We start from the raw sequence: 8188 nt of genomic DNA on the forward strand, positions 1-8188 counted from the left end.
AAAGAACTTTTCCCCCTCAACTGGATCCCAAGACCCCCACACATCTGAATCACATGTGTCCTCTCATCACTCGGATTTGCCTTCTTCACCGTCTGGGAGCGACAGGTGAAGATGTGCTTAAAGAGGCCCCAGTGAGGCCGGCAACCCAAGAAGCATTCGCACAAAGACACATAGGCGGCGAGGTACACTATGGTGTTGGGTGTGAAGTGGTGGAGTTGTGCCGCGAAGAAATTCAGAAACCCTCGGAAGAAAGGGGGGCGGCAAAGAAAACCCACGGTCGACGTGGGTGGCCAGAAGAACGCACTCACCCTCCTGAGGCTGCGGCTCTGACTCCCTCCCCGGGAGCCGTCCCGATCCATGGGGGATCAGCCCTCCGTCAGCCAGATCATCGAGATCCGCCTGACTAATTGTCGAGCGGATCCAGTCGCCCTGGATCCAGCCCGGCGGCAGGCTGGTCCTCGATGAAGAGCCACTCCGACTGGTTCCCCTCCCCTTCGCCTTCGCCGTCGCTTTCTTCGCCCGCTCCAGGGCCGCCATCTTCTCCTTCACCATCGTCGCCGGCGAAGCACGCACGGAGCAGCGGCACTGAAGCAGAAGCGAACGCGGTAGAGAAATCTGAAGAAGAGGGGGGAATGAGGGCGTACTATTGAAAAACCCCCGTCCAGCGCTTTATATAAGGCTGCTTCCGAGTGGCTGACATGTAGGCCCGGACGATCCTGTCAAATCCCGCAACAGTGGCGCGCGCGATACGTGGCGGAAAAGGTGGCGCGGATATCGAGGTGTCCCTGCCTTATCCCGTCCGATTGCTGCGGCTACGCCCCGTCCCGCGCACTTCCCAAAATTCGAATCCCACAAAATCCGCGGCTTGCAGAACAGCTTGTCAGGCGGAAGATCTCCTCCACTCCGTCGCTCGGAGCTCTCCAAGTGAAAACTTCACTCGACAGATACAAAGAATGGATCAAGGCGACTGAAAAAGAAGTTGACGTTGTCACCTCAAGTTCATTGATCCTAGACAAGACATACTCATAGCACGAGAAATGGGTCGGAAGAATTTTCAACTCCTTCCCCACTCAAACCTCGATCCATTCGGGGGATAATGATGAAGCTATGTACCTAGGGTAGGGTCATGGACCTGTCCAAACTACCCTACCCAAGGACATCTCTAGAAGAAATCACCTGTCAGTCGACCTAGAGGTGTTCCACTCGACAGACTCGAGTACACTCGACCATGAAGATAACCACTCGACCATGAAGCTGACCACTCGACGGCCAGGAGACCTAAAGTCACTCTGCACGCAACGGTCTGTCATTAAGTAGCTTTTATGGTCTTCATAGCACTTTATGTGGGCGTTACCAGTAACCCCCGGTCTTAATGTACTTTAAACCCTGCATAACTGAGGGCTGGAGGGTCTGGCGAACTCTATATAAGTCATCCCCTCCTCAGTGTAAAGGGTTCGCACCCCTGTAACTCATACGCATACAATCCAGTCAACCGCCTCCGGGCTCCAAGACGTAAGGCTGTTACTTCTTCCGAGAAGGGCCTGAACTCGTAAAACTCTTGCGTGTACAACTACTCCATTGCTAGGATCTTGCCTCTCCCTTAGTACCCCCCTACACTACTGTCAGACTTTGAACCACGACAGTGGCTACTGTCGGCGTCGTCCATCCCCATGCCTCTGCTCAGTCCGACCATCAATCACCACCACGCCCCGTGCCTCCTCACCTTATCTGTCCTTTTTCTCGAGATATCATTAGTTTTTACACATGGGATTACTCCTGCATGAGTTAATCACAACAGGTGTTTTCTAACAAAATGCATCTTGATGTTCCGTGTAATGCACGGGCATCTTGCTAGTTTGGTTATGAACTCGATGATGAGAACTGGAGGCCCACCTACATGTTGCCTGTCCATGTTTTTTTTTCGAGTTTTTTTTTTGAGAATCTTTTTTTCCGAGTTGGAATCGTTGCTATTTATTCATGTTCCTCGGACATGCCCCAGATCAAAACATCCGTGATACAACCCGGATGCACATGAAGCCATGTCTTGCATAGATCATTACAACAATCTTCCTTCGCTAATCTGCGAGAACCACCATTTGCCGTGCACCTAGCCCATTTCACCTCGATGGAGAGCATCAACTTCTTCATTTCTTTAACTCCACTAGGGGACCGAGAGGATGAGAATCCCTCTCCTCTCCCTTGAGCTTATTGCCTACCCCCACACAGTCTGTGACCCCAGCACTAGCTTCTGGACACCCATCTCGATGGCCAGGGTCACCGCACGCCGGCACATATTGATCATTTGAAGACCATTCCTGAATTCAGAAATGTGTTTGAGGCACATCTTCAAAGATTAGAAGCTGACAGATTATAGCTTGGGACTGAAGATGAATAAGGCCTATGCCTGTCAACCTCAAGCGGCTTATCTTTTTTTTGGAAAAATGGAATAATTAATATTGGTCTCTGCACCTACAAGATGTTGCAAATACATCTGGGATACACATAACCAAAGAAAAAATTAAAAAGAAAGGAGAAAACAAAGATCCCGTCACAATGATTGACTTCTCTCAGCAGCCACACAAAAACCAGCACCAAATACAACACCTGGAAAACATAAAAAGTCTCCAAAAGCAAAACCTCCAAGAAGGAAATAGTGCACAAGCGCTGTCATTGCCCGATCCGAGATCTTGCGTTTTCACCCTGGAGAAGTCCGAGCTCTCAAAACAATTCCATCAGCAAGGCAACTGCCAGGTACAACCAATGAAGGCCAGACCTTAGGTTTTCACCCTCAAAATCTCGGCTTGGCACCCGAGGAGCATTATAAAAAATGAAATTGTCTCGTGCTGCCACCCCCACTTGGCACTGCTGCTCCTAAGACTTATCAAACAACTGGCTGACTCCATCGCCTCGAAGGCCCCGTCCGTCTAACTGGTCCTTGGATGTCCGTCTAACTGGTCCTCCGATCTCAGCCACCATGACCTTCTCCACAGCTGTTTGCACCATAGAAATTGAGAAGCCGACATGTCCCATGGTGCCAATAAACAACAGAGCTTCGCGTCACGCCCTCATGGAACTTCGTAGGCTCAAATGGACATGCACGACCAAATTCTATCCGATCCAGATATCTTGGGCAAGATCTCCAACAGAAGTTTCGGAACACGTCGATGACCAGATCGAGGAGGATTGACCAGACAAGATGTTGCCATGATGCGAGACTAGTATGAGGACTGCAACCATTGGCAGGCCTGGGGGATCGGCTGTCCCAGCCGTCACTGCATGCCAGGGCGCATCGCTGGGCAGAGTTCACCCCATCACACCCGGACAGGAGCCGCGCCGCCGTCGGAGCCTCGCAGCACCACGCCACCAGGAACCCGCCGGATCGAAGCCGCACTGCCGCTAGGGATGTAGGGGAGCCACGCCAAGGAAAGGCCCCGCCACCGGCGGCACTGCCCGGGCTTCGCTCGGCAGAGACCCATGGCGGAGGCGATGGAGAGGGGAGGGCCGGTGGCCGCGGGGCGAGGGTTCCCCCGAGTCGCCTCTGCAAGGGACGCGGGGGTCGGGCTATTCCTATTTGTCCACCTATTGACCCTCCTCAAGTTTGAAGATTGATTTATGGTTAATTTGATAAATGCCACTCAAATTCTCGTGATTTCGAGAAACGCCACTGTAATTACCAAACTTTAAAAAATGCCAGCATTCAAAGTTTGGTAATTACAGTGGCGTTTTTCGAAATCATGAGAATTTGAGTGACATTTATCAAGTTAACCCATTAATTTATGAAGACCTTCTACCTGGACCCAGTGGAAAAGAAGCGCAAGGTGGTGGTATCTTGGTTTAGTAGGACACTCATCGGGGACATTTATTTGCTCGGCCCGTCCAGATTTCACAAGAAGCGAGCATCAATCCATTAGAAAGAGATCAAGAGATCACTCTACCTAACTATTACCGAAGTATCAACATTGTTTACACTGCGCTATCACGCCACGCGTGCACTGGTCGATGTGTATGTATGCTCTTAATATGATATCGGATAGGTAATGCAACATATAAATCCCATGCTGATGTGATGTGTTCAAGCGCCCACTACCACCATGCATGTTGGTTTGTTAATGCAGCTTTAGGCCTTTAACTTAAAGCTTCCGTTACTGAAGTATAGTGATCTAAAGGATTTTATAGTTCTTTACAGAGAAAGTACTTAACTAGACCACACACAGTGATACATCCATCTTGATGCAGATTAGAAAGGAAAAAAAAGACATAGCTGATCAGATGATTAATGGAGCTGGTTACTAAAGCATGTGTGTGAACAGATCTGGTTGATAGTACCTCGGCATCTTAATTAATGAGTTAACTGTTCCCTAAAGTATCTCTACTCCTATAAAAGATCGAATTGATGGTGATGATGTGTCTGCCGTCAATCATTTTTCGATTATCAGATCTATATCCGACGCACAAAAGCGAGCCACTTCATATCTGCAAAAGAAAGCTTATTCTCTACGTCCCGCTCCATTCATCCCGGCCTTATCCAACCAGACAACCAGAAGTACCGCTCCACACGCCGCCGGCGCTGGTCGCTCCAAACGCCTCTCCCGACTCCACTCTGGCTCAGCAGCCCCACCTCTACCGCCAGACCTCCCCCTCCGACGCCGACATCAGCAAGTACGCCGCCGGCGCGGCCCGTCCCCCAAGTCCACGACGCCTGTTGTTGCCTCCTCTTCTGATGCAGCAGCCCCGCTGCCCACCACCTCCTCCTCCCCAACATCTCCTCCTCCCCCTACCCCGTCTCCATCAATGTCCACGCCGGCAAGTACGCCGTCGGAGCTGTCCTTCCCCCGAGTGCGCAACGCCTCTCCCGCATCCTCCTCTGATGCAGAAGCCCCATCACCACCCCCTCCTCCTCGCTGTCTCCACCATCGCCGACCTTCGCGTATGCCGGCTACGCGCTACACATCCTCGGCGGCCGCGCCGACGTGCTCCACGTTCTTCCACTTCGCGTACGAGCTGCTCCCCGAGGACCTCTTTGTCGTCTGCTGCAATTGAAGCGCCACGAGTCGGTCCGTCTCGGAGATGGCTGGTCTGGTCTCTGGTGTGATCTGTGATGTTGACGTGGAGGAACTATGCTCTGCTATTGCCATCTACTAATAATATTCTTTGTCAAGGACCAAGGTACGGGCGTGGTGTCCGAATAGTAAAATCTTCTATACTCATCAGTTCTTGCTTCATATCTGTTAGACAATCCTCGCTTGTGCAAGTGCATAGATGTTCTGGTGGTAACAAATGAAACTGTCTTCTATAGTATCCATAAGCAGTGGCCACTGGTTTCAATTACTTATCCAGAATCTTCTTGAGGATGAAATTTTGAGTATTGTATATAAATGTTGGTATATGCCTCCTTGAACCAGTATCCACACAGGCAACTCTATGTTGCTCTTTGTAGAGATACATCTAAAAGTAATATAAATTTTCTTACTTTCTCGGATAAGAAAAAGGAAGGCCAGTCCAATCCATTGCAAATTTTACAAAGAAATGATCCACAAATAAGTCTCAATGTGTAGTCCAAGGTATAAAGGAAGTACAATTTGGTGGCAGTAAAAAAACAATTTATCTAATAGGGCATGTCATCTAAAATTGCTTCTCATGTACGGTTCTGAAGTTTGTGCAGAAGACTTCTAGAAAATTAATACTTTAGATACTTGCTTTAGTGTTCATGATATTTTGGTAAAAAAATCATACATGTGTTTAACTTATTTTTTGGTAGTTCTCTTTGTTACTCCCGCTGTTCAAAAAATTTGGATGACGCCTACAGCAGGTCTCATTGTCATGGAAGCCCCTCCTTTGCTTGGTAGCTCCACATCCAATTTTTCAGCTCACACGCCAATTTTATTTCCCTTGATGTCGGTTACCGGCATCTTTTTTTTGCAGAATCTTGATTGATGTAAGAAAGTTACAAGAGGGCCGGTGCATTTTTTTGTGTGTGTATATGCACATGTACGCTCGCTACTTCTATATGCACATGATTCCAAAGCATCTCTTACTATACATTTTGCTTTGTTTATACACTACAAGCTCAGTTTTTTCCTTTTTCTGAATGTAACACAGGCAATTATGTATGCAGTAGTGATTATATGATGTCCTTTATATAAAATCGCATGACTTCGTCAGGCATATGCACATATATACTCAGTATCAGCTCCAACTACACTTGGATTTTGGTTCTCACCAAATCACTGAAATATTTGAAAATTGATGATTTACATGGCAGGTCCAAAAGATGTTCGATAAGCTTAGGAGTTTCCCGGAGAAACCCTTGGATTTAGGTCTGAAGCTGAAGAACTACAAGGTCAAAGAGGCAGCAAGTCTTACGCCCCAAATGTTATAGCCCTCGTGCCAACAAAGTGCTAAAGGAAAACAAAAAGGTTGGTCTCCTACTTTACCGCCTGGCAAAACAATCTGCTTTCATATTTCTTAGTTTGTACCTGACCATTTATGTCCAACTTGCAATGAGTGGTCGACGGCAGTAACATGCTATACCATCATTCCATATGTCGTTCCTGGCGGTGCTGATGCCAATTACCCCGAGCCATTATGTCCGCTCCTAACCGTAATCATCCCTCCATAAGTTATGTGTCCTATTAGATCCAAGAAATTGGTCATTTTTTGGAGTAAAGATGTGTATCAGATACGTGCGCAATTGAAACCGCGCTCTCTCCTAAACATGTGATTTGCTAAATGTTTAGAATGAATCGGTTGCGGATCCGCATAGCACCTTGTGAGCTGCACATTTAGACTTTCTGTTTGATTCTTTGTAGAAGCTCGCAGTTCATCCTTGCTGAAGTTCACTGTACTCCATTCCTCGGGTTGGTACCAGATTTGCTATTCAGTATCTAGACCATACTTTAATTGTGACGTGTGTCAGATTTTTGTACTTGGCCTGATTTGGTGTAACGTAAATAGGGGATCATGATCAAGGATGACTAAGTGTATTATTTAGTAGATAAGTTCTCGAGTCCCACACCTTGTATCAAGTACTTTAACTTCCCAGTCTTCGAAAAAATATTAGTCTGTATTTAACATAATTTGAAATAATCACTTTTACGAAAAAAACATATGCATACTTGTGTTGTTGTGTGAGATCTACTTGGAAGTGCTATATGATAAAATATATGTAGCATTAATAATATCCTTCTGGTTTGTGGTCTGATATGTGCTAATCAGTGCAGTATTGCTTGTAGATAGATTTTTCATGACTTCAAGCTGTGCCTCCCAACTCCAAGTAAATTTTGATATTGTGTAAGTTCTATAAGCTTGAAATCCCATGGAAAATAGCGCTATTCTTTTTCTAAGACAGTCATATGCCTACATGAACCAGTAAATTATTGGAATGTTTCTTAAAGAAGTACTCCTTTGTAAACTAATATAAGATCTTTATCTATTAGTTTACAGAGGGAGTACATCTTAATTGGTTTAGTTCCATGGCAGAGCAAATCCTATCTGACTCTTATTTTGCAGATAGTCGACCAAACACACCATATCGTGGGCTAGCATAGCATGGTCAGAGATGAGACCGAGGGCTTGAAGTGGAGCCGGAGACTACGCGACCAAATTAGATTTTTGTGCATTATATGGTGTCTTGGCAGATTTAGATTCCCCTTAAAAAATGACGCCATTGACTTTATGTTGAACACTATTTCGGCGTTACAAGGCAACAACCGCTAGACCAAATTCTGTAATTTAGCATGTTCAGCGCATTCAGGTTGTGAGTATGTGTATTTTAGTTCAAGGATTATGTGTGCTTGTGGACACTTGCAGTTTACATTTTGTCAAATTTTGCTCAGTTCTCGTGCAGTTATTTGAGTACTATTTGACCTACTTCATTTGCAAATATTTATGTTGTTGGTTTTCCTTAATTTTTGTAGGTTCGATGAGATCTAAATGGTTGGCAGAGAAGAAGGATTTTATTAGTTGGAAACCGTATGTTTGATTGTGCTAGATGTGTATACCTATCAAGTATGTTTGATTGTGCTAGATGTGTACCTATCAAGTATGTTTGATTGTGCTAGATGTGTACCTATCAACTATATGATATCGATTTGATCAATGTCTCAGTACATTCTTGTGTTTTTTCTTATTTTTTGTGATTCCGTAGCGTAGCACATTCTTGTGTTTTTTCTTATTTTTTGTGATTCCG

General features: G+C 46.1%; 1 long non-coding RNA gene across 2 annotated transcripts; it reads left to right on the forward strand.

The window, feature by feature from the left end:
• The first annotated feature begins 4405 nt into the window (after positions 1–4405).
• On the forward strand, positions 4406–7834 carry LOC123155572 (uncharacterized). Of its 2 annotated transcripts, none has more exons than XR_006477502.1 (2): positions 4406–5166; positions 5923–7834. It is a non-coding gene; the product is annotated as an uncharacterized lncRNA (long non-coding RNA). The 2 variants fall into 2 exon arrangements; XR_006477501.1 differs by having other exon boundaries at positions 6263–7834.
• The last annotated feature ends 354 nt before the right edge of the window (positions 7835–8188 follow it).

Source organism: Triticum aestivum, chromosome 7B (assembly GCF_018294505.1).
Source record: "Triticum aestivum cultivar Chinese Spring chromosome 7B, IWGSC CS RefSeq v2.1, whole genome shotgun sequence".
Classification (NCBI taxonomy): Eukaryota; Viridiplantae; Streptophyta; class Magnoliopsida; order Poales; family Poaceae; genus Triticum; species Triticum aestivum.